The sequence below is a fragment of the Vigna unguiculata genome, chromosome 4 (assembly GCF_037176805.1).
Source record: "Vigna unguiculata cultivar grain cowpea cultivar isolate G323 ecotype 2 chromosome 4, ASM3717680v1, whole genome shotgun sequence".
In the NCBI taxonomy this organism is placed as follows: Eukaryota; Viridiplantae; Streptophyta; class Magnoliopsida; order Fabales; family Fabaceae; genus Vigna; species Vigna unguiculata.
This window is the reverse complement of record NC_140795.1, coordinates 37,136,982-37,143,773: the sequence shown is the minus strand read 5'-3', so window position 1 is coordinate 37,143,773 and position 6,792 is coordinate 37,136,982.

The following is a 6,792-nucleotide window of genomic DNA, read 5'->3' as shown; positions in this document are numbered from 1 at the left end:
CATTCACCATATTCAACTAAATGGTAATAAATGATGAATAGAATTTGGCAGGGAGTATTATATATATATATATATATATATATATATATATATATATATATATATATATATATATATATATATATATATAACATTTTATCACTTAAGATTCGAGGACATTGATACTCTTAAATGAAGTCTTAAATTTGAGTTAACAAATGATAAAAAACAAAAGTATTTAGTTAAGACTTTTTTTTAAGAGTAGTAAGAGACAGTTCCAAATAAGTTAAATTACATTAACACTAGTCAAACGAAAAAGGTGTTTGATGATCCTTTGATATTTATGTATTTTATGACTATTATTTAGTTCAAGTATAGCTTTGTATTCTTCATAATTAAGATAAAGATGAGTTTTTCACCAAATATTCACATATTTGTGAGGATATGAAAAGAGTATTTTTTTTTTTTTCAACATGTATACATTTATCTAGTCGTGCAATTTCAAGGCCTAAGAAACATTTTAACTGTAAGGACTTTGATCATGAAAGTATGATTTAATGAAGTTTTGACACTATTGATATGTGAGAAACAATCTCCTACCAGTATAATGTCATCCACATAAATAAGTGCAATAGCATAGGAAGAATGTGTTTTCTTGATAAATGAAGAGTTACCAGACTTAGATTGAAATGTTTTTTTATAATATGTAAAAAAGTTATAAATTTAGTAAACAATTGTCTACTGACTTGTTTCATACCTTATAAGGACTTCACTAGCTGACACCCCTGGTTAGATTTTGGAAGTCATGTAAACCTCTTCATTTAAGTTTCCAAAGAAGGCATTATCTACAACTAATTGTTCAAGGTGTCACTTTTTGCTACTTCAAAAGCAAAAATAAGTTCAATCGTGGTGAGTTTTGCAAACGAAGAATATTTATAAAGGTAATCTACCTCTTAGAGATAAGTATAACCTTTTGCAATGAAACTCATTTTGTAATGTTTTATTTCTTCGTTTGACTTATACTTTATCTTATATACCCATTTGCACTCAATGGGTGTTTTCCGAGTGGTAAGTCAATAATGTACCACATATTGCTCGTTTCAAGCTCATCATTTTTAGTGTTCATGGCCTTAGTACATTCAGGTGGAAGAACAACTTCCTCGTATGTTTGAATTTTAGTGTGTGATGATATGGATAAAGTATTACAAGTGCTTAGTAGATAAATTCTCATATTATGAACAAAGTCAATAGAATAACATACATATTTCATGATTTTTTCGCATTAAAGTGGTGAGTTGATGATGGTAATCGTATAAGAAAAAAAAAGTTTTTTGAACTCTTGTAGATCTTTGCAAAATTTTCAGTTGTTCTTTTGTTGTCTTTAATTGATTTTTGTGGATGATTTTTGGGTAAGAACTATATGGTGGCACATAAATAAATTTGAAGGCACTTTCCTCAGGACCAACATTATGTTGTTGACTTCGTTTAACAATTTTAATAAAAACATGTTAATGGAAAATGACATTGTGTGATATAAAAATTTCTCTAGATATGATACCAATAATAACATAACCTTTGGTTCCTAGTTTAAAACCGACATTACCTTGCTCTATTATAAAGCTTGTTTCTATTACTCTCCGTAGTAGAAGCAAACCAAAGGCACCCAAAAATTTTCAAGTTAAGCAGATTAGAAACATGAGTATATAACACTTAAAAATGAATTTTGTTTTCTAAAATAGAAGAAGACAACCTATTTATTATATATACAATGTGAATAATAGCATAAGAGTGAAAGATTTTTGGAAGATCAAATTGATGCATTATGGAGTGAGTAACATTTAAAATATGTTGATGTTGTCTTCCTACTACGCAATTTTGTTGAGACATTTCTATGCAAGTTGCGTGACATATATGATTCCAAGCTTATTATAAAAGTGTTCCCATCTAAAATTTTGTCTTTTATAAGTTTTTATAATATTGTTTGTTTTATAGAAGCAAATAAACTATTTCTAGTTTCACTTTCTGTTTTTCATAAAGATATATCTAGATATGTCTCTTATGATCATCAACAATGATAAGAAAATTTTTTGTCCATGAATAAATGTTAAACTAAAAGATCTCCTTATATCAACATGAATGAGATAAGTTATTGTTTATTTTGTCTATTTTGTTTACGAGTGATTTAAGCTACAAAAAGATTTAATTTTAAAAAATGAACCCATTTCAATAAATTTAATTAAACACATTTAAAATATACTAACAATATTTACTACATTCTTTTAACAATATATAGTCTGTAAATTTTTTTATTAATATTATAGAATTTAAATCTATTGAATAAACCAATAATAATAATAAATGTAATGCATTTCTTGCCTATAACTATACACATATAAACCAATAATAATAGTTTATATAGAATTTTTTTATAAATTATACACATTTTAACAATTATTGCCTATAACTATCTATATTTTGTAACGCATTTCTTAAAACAAATAGGCACATTTTTGTTATGTTCTCTAGATTTAAGGCAAATAAAACTCAATATATAAGCAACAATAAAAATTGGGGCTTATTCCTATTTCAGACATTGGTTTATTGGTTGCCATGTAAGTGTTGCCTAATATATAGGTGTGAAGGACACTCATAGTGTATAATATAATTGAGAAGGAAACAACACAAACAAGAGACCACAATTTTATTGTTTTGCCCACCTATTGTAAGAGCAACATTTTAAAAAAAATATTGCCTAAATAATCAACTGTTTATAAAATGTGGCCTTTAGTAGTTTTGACTCACCTATATTTCCATGGCATTTTTTATGAGTAATAGTTTTACATGTGAGCTAGTTCAGTATGGTCTAAAGTAAAAATTGTGTAGTGAGTGAACTAAGGACTAATCTTTTGATCCATTATACAGTATGTAACATGCATTTATGTACTTGTATATAATTCTTGAAAAATAAATACTATAAGTTTATCAAATAACATTATGATTATGTAGCTCTCATGTTACTATATACAACATTATTTGTTATCTTGTAGAATTATATATGATTAGTGTAGTCCATAAACATATTAAACATATCTATCACATTATCACATTATCAATATTTCATATACAATACAAATTATAATTGAATCATTTTAAACTAAGATATAAGAATCGCCAACATCTTAATGAAATATTGTAATTTATCATACTCAACATCTTTTAGGAGATTCGTATAAGGTACGTCCAATAAGAGACGATAATACCTAACTCGTCAGAAGCATATTGAAAATTCATTTGAACTTTCTATGTTAGGGTAGTTCATGAACGTACTTGGCTCAATCCACAAACTTCCTTCAATTTCTGAATAGCTAATGTTTTAATATATTTTGTCAAACGATTAGTGAATCATATGACATGTCTTTTTCTTAATGAGCGAAGCATATGATATTTTATCAGACACAAGTAGTTCATGAACGTACTTTACTCGATGCACAAACTTTCTTCAATTTTTGAATAGCCAATGTTTTAACATATTTTGTCAAACGATTAGTGAATCGTATGATATCTCTTTTTCTTCATGAGTAAGGCATGTGATATTTTATCATACACAGGTAGTTCTTGAATGTACTTTGCTTGATACAAAAACACACACACACACACATACACATAAACACACATACACGTCACACACGCACACAAACACAAACACAAACACGCACACACACATACACAAACACACACACACACACACCACACACACATACACAAACACACACAAACACACACACACGGACACACAAACTCACACACACACACATACACACAAACACACACCCATTTTATCACCAAGATTTGAAAATCACATATAAACATCAATGTTATCATTATCAAATTTGTATTGCTTGAGCAAGCTTCTCCCTCTTGAGTGATTATTATTCTTCAACTTAGAAAAACTTTTTTCCTTGCACGATTCATGCTTCTTGAATTAAACAATTTTAGAGATGATAATTGATTTTATCTCTATTTTGGTACTCCATACTTGAGCGTCCTTGTGATGCTTGAGCAATTTTAAACACTAGATTCACCAATTTTATCACTTTTTTACAAGTTATATTCTTTCAATTTTTCATTAATACACACATAATGCATAATCATTCTTCCAATATTTTAATACCATTCATACTAATACGGTTCACTCATATAATCAATCTTATCGAATATATATAATAATCAATTAACATTACTCAAAGGTAAGGTACCTACAAGTAAACCTTTTAATTTTTTTATCTTGAAATATCAAATATTTTGTCAATATCATTTCCCCTCTATAAAAGACCAAAATGAAAAAAGAAAAAAAGAAAAAGAAACAATCCTTAGTCCAACATTGTAAATAGTGATAGTCCCTTATTTCTAATGAGTTAGATGGAGTATAGTATCAACTCCAATCCATTTATCATTCAATCTAATGTTAATATTTGGTGCCACACAAATTAATTTATAAAAGAAGAAACCACTTTATAAAAAGAGGTTTACGAAATTGTATAACTGTATTCAATTTATTTTGATAAATCCTTCTACGTAAAATATTTTGGACGTTCTATATTAACTTATAGACATACAATATGAGAACTTTCAGCATCGATTACGAACGGATATGAAAATAGGACATAGTATAACAATTATCTCACCAATCAATATAATACATCATTTGAAAAAGAAAAAAAAAACTTTCTACATTAATTCTATTCACAACCAATATTAAAAATAAACAAAACTACTAGTGCCATGAATGCATAGAAGAAAAAAAATTGCTTTTAATAATATTTTAAAACAAACACTTAACCAAACAGCTAATGCAAATATAGGTCCATAATGTTTTTGCTAATAAGTTCAATTAAAAAATGATTGCCCATAATAATATTTTATCATTGCAATTATATAATGACCTAACACAACAAAGCATTGGGTTTGCCACTTAAATCACACTCAGAAGGATGACGAAGCTTACCCTTACGCAATCGGATCCTGACCGACACTTATTGCTTACCTCTGCACCTTTCATTTCTCTCTCTTTCTCTCTTTGTTTTCAATTTAAATAAAAATAAAATAAAATAAAATAAATACAAACACAAGAATTTGCTTTTCTTCCCACATACTTTTGTCCATGATGATGTGCTAATAATCATGATTTCTGGGAACTTGCTAGTGGAAAGATGAGTAATGTCTTACTCGGCCACAATTATAATATTAATGATAATACTAACATTCTTCTCAACTTCAATTTGGATTTGTGGAATGAAGATTAATTATAATAATTTTTCAAAAAAGGTGATAACTAATAAGGGCAATTGGGCACACCATTTTATAGTCATGCTTCCCTTTGGTAGAAGAGCCTGTAGTTATCAATTTTTTATTATTTATTAATAATCTAAACGCCCTCCAATGGATTCTACTTATATATTTCTTTATCCAATTAAAAAAAGTCGGTGTTTAAAGTAATAATAAAAATCTGAAAGTCGTATTTGCTTTATCCAATTACCTAAACATGTATTAATTCGTTTGCATATCGATAACCTAATCTTGATTTTTTTTTTTTTATATATTAAGGAATGTTTTAGTGGTAAAAGTTAACTAAGAATAGGGATGGCAACGGGGCGGGGCGGGGACGGGTTTCGCTATCCCATACCCATCCCTGCATAAAAAATTCATCCCCATCCCCATACCCAAACCCAACGGGTATCAAACTTTTTTCCCATCCCCATCCCCACCGGGTAACGGGTATAATCTCGTACCCATACCCGTACCCGTGTTCTAACTACTTCAATATTAATTTTTATAAAAGAAAAAAAATTACGGTAAAAAAAACATAATATTATGAAATATTCAATATTAGGAGGATTTTCTTCGATGCCAAATACCTTAAAATAAATTATAATTGTTTACATTTTATATTAGAATACCAAATAAAATTTCATGTGAACCAAAACATTTGTTAAATTTGCAAACTACAACATTGATGAACTTAGTTGATAAAATTAAAAAATATTTCAAAAAATATAAAAGGAAAACAAATATTTAAATTAAAATATATTTTAAATGTTTGTTTACTTCAATTTTTTAAATTCTAATGAATATCTTTTTTATACACTAATAAAAGTTATAATATATCACTTGATCAAAATGACACAAAGAATAAATAATAAACATAATAATAAAAGGAAAACAAATATTCAAATTAAAATATATTTTAAATGTTTGTTTACTTCAATTTTTTAAATTATAATGAATCTCTTTTTTATACACTAATAAAAGTTATAATACATCACTTGATCAAAATGACACAAAGAACAAATAATAAACATAATAATAAAATTTTGACATAGATTTTGTATCTTTTGAACTTCAATATATGTTGGATAGTGACAAAAAAATATTCATAGCAATTACATTAAATTTTTATATTGTAGTAAATAAAAGTTATTTATACAATTAAAGTGGAAAAAATTACAGTATGATTAATAGTGAGTTATAAAATAACAAATAATTAGATAGAATATATCGAAATATTATTCTACATGATGAAAATAAACAATAAATAAAAATATTAAAAGACTAACAAATGTGTGTTTTAGAAATAATTTGAGAGACTATCGAAAGAAATCGCACAAAGGAAATCAAATGTATAATTAAGGTATGATAAAATGAAAAATACCTTACAGAACTAATTATTAAATTATGTTTGAAGTGGTTAAAATTAAATAGAAATATCATTAGTGACCAAAAAATTTGTCATTAAATTACATATAAATTAGTAAT